This window comes from Thermobia domestica, chromosome 7 (assembly GCF_964235325.1).
Source record: "Thermobia domestica chromosome 7, izTheDome1.hap1.1, whole genome shotgun sequence".
Taxonomy (NCBI): Eukaryota; Metazoa; Arthropoda; class Insecta; order Zygentoma; family Lepismatidae; genus Thermobia; species Thermobia domestica.
The window spans coordinates 255,484,002-255,503,507 of record NC_137460.1 but is presented as its reverse complement, the minus strand read 5'-3'; positions in this window follow the sequence as shown (position 1 = coordinate 255,503,507).

Genomic DNA, 19,506 nt, shown 5'->3' with positions numbered 1-19,506 from the left:
CATGCCTGTGTTGGTAGCCCAATTAGAGAAACGTAAGACCGCAAGAGAAACGGCAATCCCAAGACTGGTAATTTCCCAACCACACAAGAGCAGGCAAATCGCATATACTCACCTTCAGAATGGAAGAAGATAATGACCCAAGCAACCATCCCAGAAATTGAATACGTAGAGAGCTACATAGATCTCTCCCCCATCGAGAAAACAAAATTACAAAATGTTAATTAGCTATGCAACCAGGCTTTATATCAAACAGCAACTGCTGCTTAATTATGTGCACAAAATCGAAGTAACGGACAAACGTCCGGTAAAAGCAAAAATGTACCCGTTCCGTCTGAAATATAGAAACCAGGTTGCCAATGAAGTCAATCGTTGGTTAGCCTGGGGTATCATCATGAAACAAGCCACTGCTTATGCAAACACACTTGTCGTGACACCGAAGAGTGATAGGAGGATCAGGGTGTGCATTGATGGTAGGACCCTAGGAAGAATTTCTGTCACTAAATCTGATCGCCCTATCCCACCAGTGTCAGTGCTTCAGGACATTTGTGATAAGGCGTGATTTAGCACAGTCGACTGTGTCGAGTAATTTTTACAGATCAGAGTAATGCAGAGTGACCAAAAATATTTAGAATTTCTCCATGAGGGAATATCGTATGTTTTCGTCAAGCTTTCATTTGGAAGTAAGCAGAGTTTAGCCTCATGCCTTAGAGCTCTCGATTCTATACTTGGACCGGAAGTGAGGGTATTTTGCCGCCAGTGTGTGGACGATCTTAATGTAGCCGACAAATCATTTGATGAACTCCTACATCATCTAGATAGACTGCTGTCATTACTCACCGCAGGTGGTCTAACGCTCAGGCAAAAAAGTGTGATAATTGCAAGACGGATAATAAACATACTTGGGTAACAACTATCTCAAAACGGAATTGGTAAGGATCGTGAGAAAGTGAAACGTGTAATTGACGTTAGAATACTGAAAAATGTCCGAGAACTGCGCTCTTTTATTGGCTACTGCCCATAATACAGGTGCTTTAGTCAGAAGTATTCGGAAGTTCTCTTTCCTTTATTCAGTCTTCCGAAGGGAAATGTCAAATTTAAATGGTTGTCTTGACATCAAGAGGCTATGAACCAGACTAAAAGGATTTTTCAAGACGTTGTTACGGCGACCACTTTCAGACAAGCAGCTTATCTTAGGGTGTGATGCGATTTTGCCTGTTCATCCCTATTATACCAAGTTTACGACCATAATGATATTCAAATTATTGGTTTCGTCGCGTGCGTTCAATGCTACAGAACGAAATTATTGTGTTACTGGAAAGGAGTTTGCAGTACTGGTTGATGGTGTGATCAAATTCAAGCAATAGTAGTTGGGAATAACTCCAAAATTAGATCAGACCATCAAGCGTTGAAGTTTATTTTACTCTGCAGACTTACTAACCAGAGAATTGCAAGTTGGGTCTTGACATTATCAAACTTGGACTTTGAATACGTAAAGTCAAGCCAAAACATGAGTGATTATCACTCCACACATCCTCCACACGTAGTGGAAAACTTCGTGATTCATAGACAGCCAGTCTTGAAAGAATCATCGATGGCGATGCTTACCGATTGTTCCATGTTTGTGTAGGCTAATCGCAATATTACTTGAGATGCAACCGTCAGACTCCACTTGTGGCAAAATAAAGGAAAGTTTAGAAAAGATCGATTCACCAAAACTCAGTGGAGAACGTTATCGATATGAAAATATTAACGGACACCTATGCAAGCGTGACCGTTATGGGGTACCCATATGTATTCCGGAGGTGTTAGCAGTGCGGCGGGGTGGCCTTTTGACACGTAACGCATGAAGCACAATACTTTCGAATGCAGGCTCATATCTTAGGCCACACAAAGTATTCGAAAGAAGTGACAGTAATTTAGTGGCCGACATGTGTCCTCGGTCTGAATGATAGTAATTCAGGAGGAAAGCTACTATCTCCCGGGAAAGCTCAATCCCGTGGTTGTGAAAAGAGCATATTACCTAGTGTGTATTGACTGGTGTGGCCTTTTGGCCAGAGGTGTAGGAGGCGTAAACTACATCTCGGTATTTTATGATGCATTCTCCAAACTGGTATGTCTTTATGCTTGTAGAAAATCAAATACAAGTATTGCGTAGAGGAAATTTAGGGTATGTCTGAAGTCGTCCCAATGTGGAACTAGCCTTGACAGACAGAGCCTCTCAATGTACGGCGGAGCAGTGGAAGAAGGAATTGTCCAGTTTGGGCATTAAACACATCATGTCGACGCCATACTATCCACAAGGAGAAATGGCGTAAGTAGCAGTAAAAGCTACAGTTAGAATCCTGCGAAAATACTGTTATGACAATCAGAAGATGTGGCAAGAGCACTTGGGCAAGGTTGAGAGATGCCTTAACTCTGCGAAGCACCTAACGACAGAGGTTTCTGCATACGAATGTCATTTCGGGCAATCTATCTCTCGAGATGTACCAAGAATCTTTGAGATTCCAGAAATAGACAGACATCATGACGTGCAGTAGTACATTGATATTGCAGGTAGAAACCTAGCAAAGAATGCTGCTGCATGGAAGAAGTACTTTTACTCACACCACCGCACAGTCAAGTACGAAGTTGGAGAGTAAGTCCTGGCGAGGATTTTTCCTAGGTCAGATGCATTAGCAGGTGTTTCAAAGAAGTTGATGTTATTTTCAGGTCCTTGGCTTATCGTAAGCAAGTCAGGAAAAATGTGTACACGTTGGCTGACCCAGTTTCCAAGGAAATACAACTGAAGAGAAATGCCTACTGAATCAAACGCTTTGTGGAAAGGGATAATTTAGCAGTTGGTCAGGCGGATGAGAACACTAAATAGCTATAGAACAGGACAATGACGGAAAAGAACAGTATGTTCACAACCATGTATACGGAATATTATAAGTAGTTAGGCTAGGAAACGATGCCTGAAGCTAGATTTAACTAGTTAAGGAGTGAAAACATGTTCATATCTGTGTTAGGGCAATGTAGAAATTGTGATAATATAGATATTCTTGAAGAATTTGAAGTAAAATTATACGGGTATACAGATTGTAACAAATTTTATGGAGTACGAAAGCAGTCCTACCGGACACTATTTAAAAAAAACAAGATTATATGATAAAGTGTTACATATTTTTTGATAGAGTATTGTATATTATGTAAAATGGTTAACTTCTCTGGTAATATGACGTGTTGTAGTTAGCAAATTTCATATTACCATACTTTAGAAGACATTCAAGAGATGCCAGAACTATATATAGAAAGCAATTCAACCTCTAAATGTTCTTTAAGTGATAATACTTGTAGTAATAATGAAAATATTGAAGTTTCTAGCGCTGAGACCAATGCGCATGAAAAACGAATAAAAGAAGAAAGATAAATACACTTCAATGAATCAAAAAGCAGATATTGAGCTAAAAGGTAAAAGTAATAATGGAAATTAAAATATTATGCCCTTAGTTACTGTTGCTTCTTCAAAGCAGAGGAAAGAGAATATGAGGTAAGAAGTACCAGTGCTGCTTTTGTGGTTGGTCAATTCTAAAGTTTCCACGTCATTTAGAAGAGAACCAGAGGTAAAATCATTTCTTTCTCATGAACCAAGAGGTGCAGAGAGGACTAAAATACTAGATATATTAAGAAATCGTGGCTTATTTAAGTATAATGTAATTCTACTTTAAAAAGGCGAGAGAGAAATTGTACAAAAAATGCCCTCACTTATCTTCTCCAGGTGACGTTCTACCTCGTGATATCTGGTATGGTTTGTATGCCAAAAACCGGGTGGCTAGATATAAAATTTGTAAAAGCAGACAGAATATTATTACTACATTTGGAAATCGCAATGTACGTACGAACTAAACAATGCTTATTCCTTTATCATGTAATGTCTGAAAATTTCAAGAAATCAATTTTAATAAGGATGTCAGATGGCGCCATATCTCAAGCAGTAATGAACGATGAACTGATTATTAGTTTTGGTGAAGACTTATTTGGAAAGCATCAACATAAGCCGCAGGAAAGTCGTTATGTTATTGACAGAATGAGAGAATTAGGTAGATTTCTTCCTAAAGGAAAATAGATTAATGAAAACATTAAATTTGAAGAAATTGGTTAATCCTTCGATGTATTCACTCATGAGGGATGGTGTAAGAGCAGTAGCTCGCTTCAACAATCAGGCAAGCGGATTTATAATTGCAGCTTTGGCCATAAAACTAGGAATGAGCTTGAAAAAGTGTGTTGGTATGAAAACGTACATATTTAGAGGACGTTAACAAACGTGAAGCAATCACAGAAGAGAATCAATTCCTTGAAATTTTGGAGATACAATGGACAGGCAAAGTAAACAGAAGAGCTCACTTGGCCTTATATGAAAATCAATGGAATAAACCCAAGCCAATTCCATTAGTTAGGGACATAACATTCTTCAGCCAGTAAATATTGAAAAGAGATCAAAAGCTTGAACTGAGTCACCATCTGCAACCGTTTTTCAAAAACTAAGTGAAATAGCACTTTGTAGATCCTTACCTACGTAGTTTAGAACAGAAAAGGAGTTGGAGATATTCAACGTGTGAAATTGGAAGATTACCTGAAAGCCCCTGAAGTGAATACCACGTCGGAAGCATATACCTTGCTTCCAGAATCTGAAAAAGTACTTGTAAAAACACTGAAAAGCTTTGACGTGAGAGGAAAGAAAAGATAAAAAAAAATTCTCATTATTTTAACACAAGATTTACAAGCTACTCTTCAATTACTGGCTGGAAAAGAAAGTATGAATGAATGGGGGGTTAGTGGGGACGTCAGCAACGAGGCTATATGTCCCCGTCACGATGAACAACGTTGCTCAGGACTGCAAGATTAAAAATGAATTACACGTTAAAACGAAGACAGTGCAAAGGAACGAGAGTGCTGCTAAATGAATAATAAATGGAAAAAAGCAAAAGTGTACGATAAAAGAATAAATAAGATAAAAAAATAACAATAACAATATACAAAAATAAACTTAAAACAAGTGACAAAATATAAAAATTTAGCAGCAATAAAACAAGGACAACAGACTAAAAACAGCTCAGAGAACGTGAGCAACGCCAATAACATGCACAAACTCAAGTACCCGGCAAACAACATCACTATCATCCCCCAAAGCACGGGTGAGAACAGAAGGCAGTCCATAACGTTCTCTGAGATCTGAGTATTCAGGACATTCCACAAGAATGTGCTGAATACTCAGGGGAACTATACACTCTTCACAATACGGACGGTTCAACCTCCGTAGCAAGTAACTATGCGTCAGATGAGAGTGTCCGATACGCAAACGCGCCAGGAGCACTTCATCTCGACGACGAGCGGACGAGGACGTACGCCACTCACCTAGGAGTGGTTTGACGGTCTGCAATTTATTCTCAATGGCCTGGTCCCAATCGGCTTGCCAGTGAGAGCGCATCACGATGTGAAAATAGGAACGAAGATCAGAGCAAAGAAGGCTATGCTCCAGTGCAACCCCGGCCAAGGCGGCGTTCTTGGCGGCTGTATCAGCAAGTTCGTTTCCCCGGATGCCGACATGACCCGGCACCCAGCAGACAACGACGACACAACCCTGTTGCTGCAATTGATGGCATCTCAGAAGAATGTCCTGCACGAGAGAGTGCATACTAAAGGCATTCTGTATACTCAGAACCACGCTCTGAGAATCGGTGCAAACAAGCACACGACGTAATGAAAGCGTGAGCATGGTCCAAGGCAAGCTTAAGTGCAGTCAATTCGGCAGTGAACACGGAACACAGGCGATGCAAATTGAATTCTGAGCTGCCCTCGTCCGTGACAAAGGCACAGCCTACAGAATCCCCATCCTTAGAACCGTCCGTATAGAACACACTAAAATCGGGGTACTGATCTAACAGTGCGGCAAACTCTTGCTGGTACACCTGGGAACTAGTTTGCTGTTTCGAATGCAGAGACAATCGTAAATCATGCCGAGGTAGACGAAGCAGCCATGGTGGAATAGCACAAAAGCGAACCAACGAAAGAGAGGGCCACACGAAATCGGCGGCAAGAAGGCTCTCGCACGCACGGATTTACCATGGACGTGTAGAGCGAGGACGTGCAGCATAGCGCTCGTATATCCGACCACCACGGAGACATGGTCTACACGGGTGGTCTGGAATACAACGCACATGCGCAGAATAATTAAGGAGTAATCTACTGCGACGATATACTAACGAAGGTTCATTGGCTTCAGCATACAGGCTGGTGACGGGACTTGTTCGGTAGGCGCCAGTAGCAAGACGAATACCCAGGTGATGCACTGTGTCAAGTTGTCGTAACAGAGAAGCACGAGCAGAACTATAGACAATACAGCCATAGTCTAACTTGGACCGAATTAGACTACGGTACAAACGAAGTAAAACAGTACGATCAGCACCCCACGTGCGGTGGGAAAGAACACGAAGGAGATTCAGAGCTCGAAGACAAGAATATTTAAGATTCCGTACATGTGGTGCCCACGACAAGCGACGGTCAAACACCAGACCCAAGAAACGGACTGTATCAACGAATAACAAACGGGTGCCATCGAGGTACAAGTCCGGGTCAACAAAACACGTACGCTGCCGGCAGAAGTGAACACAGTGGGATTTCTCGGTGGAAAAGCGAAATCCAGTCTCATTCGACCAGCGAAGGACACGATTGAGAGTCAGTTGAAGCTGTCGAGTAATGCCCCGAAGGTGGCGGGAGCGACAGAAAATGACAAGATCGTCAACATAAAGCAGACCAGACACAGGAGCCTGGATCTGCGAAAGAACGCTGTTGACGGCGACAGCAAACAACGTGACACTAAGAACACTGCCTTGTGGAACACCATTTTCTTGTACAAAGCGCTCTGAGAGAGTAGAGCCCACACGCACTCTAAATTGTCGCTCGTGAAGAAAATTCGAAATAAAGTGGGCCATATGCCCACGAAGACCCCAGTCATATAATTGTTTTAGGATTCCGTAACGCCATGTGGTGTCATACGCCTTCTCTAAGTCGAAAAAGATAGCTACAAGATGTTCGCCGTGGAGAAAGGCGTCTTGAATTTCACCCTCGAGATAAGCAAGATTGTCTGTAGTGGATCGGAAACGACGGAATCCACTTTGATACTTGCTCAGAAGTGAATTGGATTCCAAATACCACACCAGGCGCTTGTTGACCATGCGTTCAAACAGCTTACAGACGCAGCTCGTGAGAGCAATGGGTCTGTAGCTCGTGGGGCTAGTTGCAACTTTGCCTGGCTTCAAGATAGGAAGAACGAGAGCCTCACGCCAAGCCGGTGGAAAAAACTCCTCGACCCAGAGGCGATTATACAGTTGCAAAAGAGCAAGCTGTGTATCGCGGGGGAGGTTGCGCAACATCTCGTAGGTTATACGATCAAGCCCTGGAGCAGTATTGGATGATTCACGAAGAGCAGAATCAAATTCAACGAGGGTGAAAGGAGCATTGTAATCTTCGCTGTTGGCGGTACGGAAGTTTAACGGGTTCCGCTCTAAACGCGCCCTAATGGGAACGAATGCTGGAGGATAATGATCAGACTTAGATGCAAAATACTGGCCCAAATTGTGTGCTATCTCCGAAGGGTGAGTAACTAAGACACCATTCTCAGACAAAGCAGGAACATCAACAGTAGGAGTATTACCATTAAGAGAGCGGACCCGACGCCACACAGTGGACATCGCTGTGCGACTATTGATGGACGAAACGTAATTCATCCAGCTTTGGCGCTTCGAAAGCTTGATGAGACGTCGAGCTCGAGCACGTAGAATGCGGAAACGCTGCAGATTGTCGGCAGTTGGATGACGATTAAAAATGGCAAGAGCGTGCCGACGAGCCAGGATAGCCTCACGGATTTCCGGAGACCACCATGGAACACGCCGGCGGGAAATGTCGCCACCGCATTGTGGAATGGAACTATGAGCAGCATCAAGAACAGTCTGCTCAAAAGCCTCTGCCACAACAGCTACGGGGAGATCATCACGACAATGAAACTCACTGAGCTCACGGAATTTACGCCAGTCAGCACGCTTCAAATTGAAGCGGCGGAGAGGTAAAGGAGGAGTAACAGGGAGACCTTCAAGAAACAACGGGAAGTGATCACTGCCACAAAGGTCGGGATGCACTCGCCATGTCAATGAGGTCAAGAGACCAGCACTGCACATGGAGAGGTCAATAAAAGAATATGTGCCATGGGCAGTGGAAAAATGAGTAGGACTGCCATCATTAAGGATAAGCAAGCCACTCTCCTCAAGAAAGTCCGTTACTTGACGGCCACGACCGTCAGTGCGGACAGAGCCCCACAAGCGGTGATAGGCTATAAGGTCTCCTACAAACAAGACTGGCGGCTCGAGCTGATGGAAGAGCTGAAGCAGATCGGCGGTGCTAAAGGCTTCTGAATGAGGAATGTACAATGAACAATCTGTAAGCGGGCGAGAAAAGTATACTCGCACCGCAACTGCTTGCAGGCGGGAGACGAGGTGAATCTCCCGAGAATGAAAAGAATCAGAGACACAGACTGCCACGCCGCCAGCAGCGTGGGCAGCATCTGGCTTATCACATCGATACATAGTAAACCCAGAAAGAACGAAGGACTGGGTAGGCTTAAAATGGGTTTCCTGCAAGCATATAAGGACAGGCGAGTGGTCAGTGACCAGTTGAATCAATTCCTCACGGTGAGTAGAGAAGCCATTCAGGTTCCACTGAAGAAGCGCCATAGTAGATGTGATTAACGTTTGAGGCGAACTTTCCCACGAGGGCCCATTACAGTCCACTCCGTGTCCATCAGTTCATCTTCCACCATGTCAGATTTCAAAGAAACTCCAGGTGGCTTACGAACTGGAGTAGATTTTGGTCTCTTGGGAGAGAGAACCGTATCGTTGAGCCGGCGTATATGCTGGCTAAGCTTAAGGCCAGCGATGTAAGGTGAGCGGCGAAGTCCGGGAGTACGCCGAAGACCACCACTAACAGACACACGTGGGGTCTTGGGGTCTTCGCTAGTTTTTGGAACTGGAGTCTTCGGAAGTGCGCTCGTGGTTGCAACTGGATTCTTAAAAAGGTCGCTCGCACGTGCAACTGGGGTCTTGCGCTCACAAGTAGGCTGTGGTACCAAGGCGGTTTGGGTGGAAACGTCGACAGTCTGGGTGGCAACAGATTTCCGAGAACTAGCGGCAACAGTCGCAAAGGGAACAGAAAGCGAGGAAGGAAGGCTTTCTTTCAAACGACGCTTCGCATCGGAAGCAGAAATCTTCTCGACAACCATGAGTTCTCGGATACGCTTCTCACGCTGAAAGGCTGGACAATCCCGAGACCAAGCTGAATGCTCACCCTTGCAGTTGACGCAGAAAGGCTTGGTTGCTTTACAGGAATCCGCACCATGACTAGCCTGGCCACAATTGGCACAAAGAGCAGCACTCGCATTACATGAGGTGCTGGTGTGCCCAAAATGTTGACATTTATAACAGCGTAACGGACTAGGTATATAAGGCCGAACTTTGAGACGATAGAAACCAGCCTTAACGTAATCAGGAAGCGTTGGCAAACTGAAAGTAAGAATCAGTGACTGGGTAGCTACGAGTTCACCTGACTTCTTACTTTTGATGCGAGCTACGTCTACCACGTGTTGGTCAGCTAACTCCGACTTTATCTCCTCCTCGGTGGCATTAAGGAGATCCCAACACGAGATCACCCCTCGAGAAACGTTCAGTAGACGATGGGGTTCGACGGACACGTTCACTGGGCCAATAGCAGTTAACTTCATCAGCTTCGCAGTTTTCCGCTCGTCGACGGTTTCCACCAATAAGGTGCCATTCCGCAATTTCTTAATATCTTTAACCTGTCCGGCGTTATAAGTTATAACTTTATTAATGACAAAAGGTGACAAGCCCTTTAAAGCACTCGGACGGTTATCGGAAGCATCGGCACCATCAGTTACTTTATCTTTAATTACAAGGTATCGGACCATGGGTGTCGCGATACTTGTCTTTTCCACATTCTCTTTGACGGGATTTTCTATCTCGCTCTCGATAAGTTTGGGCTTTTTAGTAGAGGGCGAGCCCGGACCCGTTTTATTTGTTTTTGTACCCATAAATGAAGGATTTTTTGAAACAGTTACAAAAGAAAAAAGGGTGTGAGGTCACACCGGGGCGTTAATAGGGGAACTAACGCTACCCCCTGGCAATCCCTTCAGCACGCCCAACACCTTAGGATCAGCGTGGGGCCGACGCGGTCAAGGGGAATGGAAGTGCAAGGAAACCATTCCCGTCGACAAAAACGCGTGGCCCCGGAAAAAAAAGAAGTGAAACAAAACGAAAGAAACCTGTCCAACAAAAAGATAGACCCCCGCCAGCCCAGGAAGAACAAAACAAAACAAAAAGGTGCGGATTTTTTTTTATTTTTAATTTTGTTGTTTTTTTATATGATTTTTAGTTTTGCGATTTTTTTTAAATATATTTTCAAAGACTAAACACGCCAGACAACACAAACACTGGACGCACACAACAGTAGGCCGGGTGGGTGCACGTCCTCCCCAAGTGGAGGAAGACGTCCACTAGACCTGCCTCTTCCCGACTCCCACCAACCACCCGCGAGTCCGGTAGCGGTATTAGCGGCTGAGAGGGCGTGCAATGATATGAAGATGAGGGGTGATAGATGAATGAATGAATGATGAAGCCGCCCTCTCAGCTCCACCCCCTCCCCGACGATGACGGTCCGCTACTTGGAGGGGGTGGAAAAGAAAGTGTTTGTGGTATACAAGAAGAGAACAAATTTTTCTTTCCTGCTCTGACTTGCAAGGATGGACATTATAGAGCAGATGTTCTGGTACACAAATATGCTGCTAGGAGTGGGGCAGAGCATCTAACTTCTACACGTTTTTGAAAACATGAAAACATGTTCATCGGTCACCGATATTTACATTCATAGGCAATATTACACACTGGCAGTAGAAACCATGGATCTAGCCAAAATATCCAAATTATTATTACAGATGGATAAAGGTAAGATATCTGTCTTAAGAAATGGAAATTTGGATGAAATCGAAGTAGATGAAATTTGCGAAACTGATAATGAACCAGCAATGGATGAAGAAAGAAATGAATACTAATATCACAGTAGTGAGAGCTCAGAACTAGATTTACAAGCAACAACAAAGAGAGAAGAAAACTTAACTATGAGACAGAAAATTCAGTTGTTTCACCAAAGATAATCGACACAATTAGGAAAAGAACCAAGAAGAAGAAAGGATCAATGAGATGTTTGACACAAAGGTGCCCATGATCCGAAAAAGAAGTCACATTTGTAAGGAATTTTTTGAGGGATGGACTCACCTTAAGTGTCAAGAAAATACGACATCGTGTAATATTTGAATACACATGGTAATGATGTTGTAAACCACTGGTGGAAAGATATAAAAATTGTCTATAATACAATTCTGAAAAACAAAATATCAATTCTGCCAGAATTGCTGCCATAGCATTTTTATAAGAAAATTTGTAAAAAAAAAACATTCTTTCAATTGTTATTATTTTCCATTAATATGCAAATATGTAGCTACACTAGAAGCAAGGTGTTACGATAAATTAATTTTTGTATTGTATTAATATCGTATATTGCACAATTCTAAAAGCAAACAAACTCGAAGTTCTAAAACAAACTAGTCATTCGTTCTCATATTTATATACATATTGCTCTTGTAACTTTCATGACGTTTGCAAACCTGAGTGTCCTGTAATATAATATTATTCGGCTGACTATTTCAAATGTTAAATACAACCAAGTTTTTTCTTGTTATTTTATCATTTGCAAGTACATGTATCTAAAGAGCACTAAGTAACGTTACCTACATACAATTCAGAGTTCTAAATTTTGTATAGAATTTGTATTTTATGATTCTATAATGCATGTTGTTCTAGCAATACTCTTGGATAAAACATTCTTTCTGAACAAACATTCCTTTTGTTGTTGTTGTTTTAAGGAGTAATTAATCATTAAATACTTAAAAGGATTTTTAAATACATTCATATATTAGACACACACTGATTACACTGCACAACATTATTTCTTCTGTAAAGTAATATGTCTCAGAAACTCCTGTTTCCTGCTGAATCCAAAAATGTATGTAGTTTCCCATATCAGGTCTCAATTTGAGGAAATTCATACATTTTGGGGGGAGAAAATAGGCAAAAATGGAAAAATTCTAAAAAAAAATATTGAAACTTTGATTTTCAAGTCATTTACTGTAACAGTAATATTTTTTTATCTTGTGTTTATAATACTTGTAGTTAATTACAAACATAGTAAGATGTTTATCTCGTCACCAGTAGTTTGCGAGCGAGACTGTAACTTCTACTTCGTGACGAAATATAACATTTGTTCGTTTTCGGGAACCGAATGAAGTTGCACTCGGTAACATCGCGAAACAAATTGACTGCAGAGAAAAAACCGCACAAAACCAGGGGGCGCCGCACACAGATTCTAAAGCAGACGCACTATGCCGAACACGTGTGACGTCATGAGGTAAGCACGGCCAAGCGCTCATTAAGCTGACCAGCTGCTTTGAGTTTTAATTCGATTTTGATGTTAAGAAAAATTGCATGAAAGTAGCAAATAGCCTCAATGATGAAATATCGCACATATTTTTTTCTTACATCTATTTTTATATGAATAACTAACTCTATGGCCTATGGAACCCGGAGGTTCAATGCCACATTCACAAAAGTTCTCTACTGACTTCTATCCTTACCCAATTGCATCCAGTTTCTCCTTTGTATTCTTATCTCTGCGAGATCCATCTTAATATTGTTCCCCCATCTGGGCCTAGGTCTTTCTAATGATCATTTTGCGATTGACCTTTCAGTCAAAACTTTGAAAGCGTTTCTACTTTCTTCCATTCTAGCTACATGACCCGCCCACTTAAGCCTCCTAGACTTGATGACCCTAACAGTGTTGGGTGAACCGTATAAATTATATAGTTCCTCGTTATGAAGTTTCCGCCATTCCCCAGTCCCCTTCCTCTTGGGTCCGAATATTCGTCTAAGGATCTTGTTCTCAAATACTATCTGTCTATGTTCTTCCCTCAGAGTAAGCGACCATGTTTCGCAAGCATACAGAACAACAGGCATGATTATCGTTTCATATATTTTAAGCTTCAAATTCCTCGACAGAATTCGTGACAAGAGATTTTGAACCGAATAGTAACACGAATTCTGTGCTTTTAATCGACATTTAATTTCTTCGTGAATGTGATTTTCGTCTGTTAATATTGATGCTAGATATTTAAAAGCATCCACTTTATCAAAAGTATTATTTAATATTTCAACGCATCGATAATTTGCCGTATTACGGTCCCGACGCACTTCCATGTATTTAGTTTTCTCTGCATTTACTTCTAAACCCATGTCCCTGCAAACGTTTAATAAGATCTCTCCATTTCTTTCTATTGTTCTCCTATCATCTCCTATTAAATTTACATCATCAGCATGTGTCATAACCTGGTGAATACCGTTCAACTGTAGGCCCTGGTTGCTATCTTTGATTTTCCTTATATCGTATTCCAGAATAAAGTTGAATAATAATGGTGACAACGGATCTCTTTCTTTCAGGCCATTTTCGACGTGAAAACTCGTGGACAAAAATTTTTCTACCCGAACTTTACTTTGGAATTCACTTAAACATATCTTAATTAATCTAATTAGCTTTCTTGGTATTCCAAGTTCCGTAAGAACGTTGCATAATGTTTCTCGCCTAACCGAGTTCTAGACCTTTCTAAAATCAATAAATAGTTGATGTACCGGATGCATCCGTTTTTTATATGAATATCCGTCCCTTATTTTTCCTTTAAAAAATAAAGGAAAAGAAGAGAAGAAAGTACCATATCTGGACATTGTGTGTTACGTACAGTTCGTAAATGTTGGAAATAAAAAGTTAATATTTTGGAGTGGGAAATTCACCTGTTATAAAATTAGGCCACCCCGCCTCAATTTTTTCGCATTCTACAATGAAAAATGAATTCGGTACTTTCTTTTTCGTGATAGATGGTGCCGTAATCAATGGGAACTTATTGCGGGAAATTGGGAACGACCAGGTTTTAAATTTAGAATAGACATAACCTGATTTTACGTGGCTATTGAAGTTTAGAAATCCGTTTCTGCAATGAGGCTATATGTGACCGGGAGCATCATTTCAGATTTTGCTGGGGAAGACCCTCATATATATATGTAAAATTTTACATTTTTCGTTGATATATTACTATTCTATTGATGAAGTGCATATAAATCTCAAACTGATGGGCGAAATTGTCGCCTGGAGGCCCAAATGACACCCTTGTTATAAGACGTGGAAGTAAGGTTTAAGATTTATTCCAAATCATCTGTAAGCATTTAAATTTGTAAGGAACTCCCACCTGGAATCGAACCCAGGACTTCGTACAGCACCGTCGCATCCTAGCCACTAGACCAGCAAGTACGGCATACCATAATCTAACGGGACACCATATGCTATTGATTTTGCGATTTCTAACATGAATTTTGATTCCATGTAGGAGCTCAGTGGTTTAGAGTCCATGTAATGCTGCAGATCCGTGTCTCACATAGTCTCGATGCTGAAAGGGGCGCTAAACCCAAAATCAAATCTCATATGACGAACAGTGTTCTAAAGTAAATTCGGTGATTGTGGACTCTACAGTTTTCTCTCGTGCTTTTATTTGCTATGTGTAGGCAACACTGTCAGAAAGTGCGAATCTTAGATATAAAATATTGTGGAAACTCAGTGCGGAGGGCTGCTTGGTAGAGACGGCATTGTTTGTTCAGGGTGGCTACTCATTTGGAATTTCAAAATTCCCTGACTTTTCCAGAAAATTTCTAGAGATATACAATTGGTATATCATTGTTTTTCAAAGTTTAAACAGAAGCTACAAGTGAAATGCAATGTGGACTAGAGGATCATTATTAAAAAAAGAATCCCAAAAAACACTTGAGAAGATAAATAGTCTAATTTTAATCACTTACTTCCCTAATATTCAATTCTCCTGTGTGTTTCCACTCCACTGTAACCAACTGCTGCACAGAACGAGAAGAGGAATGTCTATCCCTATCGCTTTCCAACCTTAAGCTTAATACTAGTCACAAAAGTACACACACTTACAGTCCACTACTAAAACACAAATTACTGGAACGAACACTACTTTACTGAAATGTTTTAAAACCTCAAATCACAGACTTGCAGTTCACTAAAATCAAACTGAAGTTAAGACCACATCCACTTAAATGTTTAAAGACCTCAAACCAATAATCTCATCATCAATTGCAGACAGTTTCTCCTTGACATCATTCAACAACTTCATTTTCTTCGCCTCGAGTTCAATAACTTTATCTTTAATGGCATTTCTCTTCTTCTGTTTCTTCTCTTCCTCTTCTTGATTCCTCAGACTCAGCATATACTCCATGAGCATTGTGGGCAGCATGGACAACCCTCTTTGTAATTGGAAACTTATCAATACCACCTACAGCTGAAATTTTATCATGTACCTGCCTGAGTGCAATTAGACTCAACTCGCTTTGATTTTCAATTAAACATTCTTTGTTGATTGAAAATCCCCTCTCCAGACTAGCATTTCCATGGGAAAATTAGGAAAAATTTCACGAAATCAGTCATATGTATTGAGCATGCGCCTAAATGTAGCATCTCCATTCAATGGTCATCTAATCTCTTACTTTTCCTGTCATAAGTCCACATTGCTTCCAATACGAGGATTTTTAGCAAAAACTTTGAATTCACCTTGGATTTCATCAGCTAATGTTCCTGAAATCCAATTCTTGGATACTACAATTTCTAGGCAATTGGACAATCTCTTTGCAGCTACAGTGTCATCCATAACAAACACACTTGGATCCAGGAAAGAAATTGCTCTTTTCAGGTTGAATTTTAGAGGTGACCTGTCCATTATTTTCAGTATGAATTTCTGACATCCTGCGCGACAGTCTTGTCGAAATTCAAGAGTCTGTCTATCCGATACGGTATTGGCTTTTCGTATAGCATTCTTTGATGTGTACCCAATGTTTACAAACTTGGCTGGCTTTAAGTTTTCGCTATTATTGAAATCAGTCTTAACAAATGGCCGGCCTTCCAAAACACTATCTTTCACAAAACGACCTGCAACAGACAATACTACAGCCTGGAGCGAGTTGTAAAGGAAAGTAGCTAATGGAGCTTCTCCCTGAAATTCACGCAGGAAAGGTTCAACAGTTTTTGCTAATGTTGTGAAAAAGCCAAGTTTTACACCAAGCAGGTTATCATTTGTGAAATGTCTTACAGTATCAAAGCTTTTGCACTGTGGTACTTTCTTCTCATCAACAGCCCACTGTACGTATTTCTTTACGTTCGGTAATATTTCCATCGCCCGGGAAGCAACGTCTGAATTTTCTGTCCATCTAATGCTGCAAAATTTTTTCGAAAACACAGAAGACCCTGTGCATCTTATGTAATCTGCACGACGAGCTGGAACGTCTTTGAATAAATTATAAGACGCCCTTAGGAATTCTTCTAATTTCCAACCTATTGCTTGCATGGCAGCTTTAAAAGCACAATTCATAGTATGCAGCCCACAACTTCCAATATCAAGAAGAATTGGATCTGAAGGTGAACTTGCAAGATCTTTCTGCAGGTCACTTAAAAATTTGAAGCTAACATGTGGGCCATCCATCGAAACTTGAACAATTTCCTTGAGGTCCAAACCTAAGATACCATTCTTGAAACTAACTTGAATGTCTGCTGACGTTGAATGTCCGAGGAACACTGAATTTAAATATCTTGCTGACACTTGGTTTCTTTCATTGTCCCAAAACCGAATCGTAAGGTCCATTTGCTGCTTTTGCGAGATTTTGTTAAGGCTTTCATCAAACCCAATAACAATGCTTGCAAGCTTCTATTTCTTTGAGAAGACCACCTTTAAAAAGTCGTCCAAGACCATGAACGATAGTATAAGCTAACTTGGTACGTTGTAATTGCAGCTTACTACAAATTTCGCTATCAGGGAACATGAGCTTGAAATTTGTTGCCAGTCGGGAAGCAGATCGAAATGACAAGTGTTCCATTACTGCCTGCAAACACCACAGAACTTCAGCTTTAGTTACTGACTCAGACACTGGAAACGACTTCATAACATTAGCATGTTTTTTTAATAGATTCTTCGGAAGCCACCAGCATCTCTTTACTTACAACCAGTTCTTCAGCGGGACAAGAAGGACCTGGATTCTGACCACTACATTCCACTGCATTCTTTGCTGACAAAAAGTTGTTATCGGCCGAGTTACTAGAGAGTTCTTCACAGCTGCACTGTGTTTTTAGCGCGCCATAGACGCACGCACTTGCATGACCAACATGTATGAAAGGTTTCTTTCATCATGCAACTTGAAATAATTTTTTGCCCACACACGTACCAACATGTTGTCCAACTTACTGAAAGTAATTTGAGAAATGTGGAGGACGAGGAAACGCGTGCTTTTTCTTTCTACAACTGCACTAGCGTTGTGCAATAATAAAAAGGAAGCGATCAAAATGGATCAAAGATTGGCTACAGAGGAGAGACGTTCTATCACACACCGTACTTCTTCAAAAATTAAGAAATGAAAGTGACGATGTAGTGAATTATTTACGAATGGACAGTGAAACATACAACGAGCTACTGGAAATGGTCACTCCGTTTAAAATCAGAAGTGACACAGTGATGAGAAAAGCTATAACCCCACACGAACGTTTGTGTGCCACCCTTCGGTTTTTAGCTACCGGTAGATCATATGAGGACTTGAAGTTCAGTTATGCCTTGGAAAAATAATCCCAGAGACGTGTGAGGCCATTAGACGAGCTTTGATTAAGGATAACATGTAGGTATTGTGAAATTTTCTTATTATATAGTTCGTAGCATATTTAGTTTCAAACATTAAATAATAAATATTGTGACGATTTATGATGTACAATTTAACTGTGTACAAGGGCGCCGATCCTCACCCCCCAAGCTCATGTATGCCCCATGTATTTTTATGAAAATGAAATTTTTGAGTTTTACGTCCCACGTTTATGCCGGTTAGGCTAAAGGAGACGGTGATGATGAGTAATGAATGAAATGGTGGAATGAAGAAAGTGGGAGGAAACGGGAGAACCCCGAGAAAACCCACGCACACTGTGTTTGTCCACCACAAGGTTCACTTGGCGGGAGCAGGGTTCGAACCCGAGACCCCTAGCACCAGAGGCGAACGCTCAACCACTGAGCCACCGCGGCCCCCCATGTATTTTTATGAATATATCTTTTTTATATGTATTTTTTATTGTTACATGCCCAAAATCATTGTCGCATGTTTATAAATACGTTGTTGTAGGAACATAATTTGATAACGAATTCGCCCGGTATGTGTATAACCGGCAAAGACATGTATGTGGCAAATTTCATGTCAAAAGAGCAGTAAAAAGAACAAAAAAAAAAAAACAGAAATGAAATTTTCTTGTCCATTTAGCAACATTTTGTTTTACTCATTCTAATTTTCGTATTTATAATTCTTTTCCTATAAAATTTACCACAAATATACATTTCCCGATTATACACATAGTATCAGTATTAAAACTAGCCTGCAAAATCATTATCGAACTATATTCTTACAAGAAGACAGTTATAGATATGCGACAACCATTTTGGACATGAGTGTACAATATTTGACATATTCTGCATTCAATTTGTGTTAAAATCCTCATGTATACCTTCTTAGACTTTTGTTTGGAACAAAACACACATCTGAATACAGTGACGGTGATTGGAGGTTAAAAGTGGGGGGGGGGACAAGACATGATCTGAATATTTGTATATCAATGTTAGTTTCCCTGGTTGTTTCTAATACTTTGTTTGACGAAAGGTTGTATAACTAATAGGATACTATGGTTTTCGGTTAAAATACCGCATATCGTATTTAATATTTTATTAAGTAAATTGGGAAAAGCAACAGAGGTAGGTACTATATCACTTTGTACTCTTAAACAACAAACGTGTAAGAAGAGATTTGATTCCTTGCTCATGAACATTTCAAAATTCTGTCTGGAAAACAGTGTAATCAGATTATTTAATAACAAATTTACAAAACAAATAAATAGAAAGGTTAGACCCCTAACATTAATTATAGTAATGAATAATGTGGTTCGTTTTGTAAAAGTTATATTCAAACTGGGGATTAATGAACAACTTAATTTTTAATTCCACCATGCTATTAAATGTATTCTATTACTCTTAGAAAAAGAAAGACAGTAAATACAACAAGCATTTGCTACGACATTTAAAGCAATATTTGCTTTTACAGCTTCCCGAAACATGTTCCTTGCCGTTAGGTATACTTTTCACTTTCTTGGAACACATCAAAACACAACCATACTTAGAATCACTTCACACTCCAGTTATACAAAATAATCCTAAAACCTAGA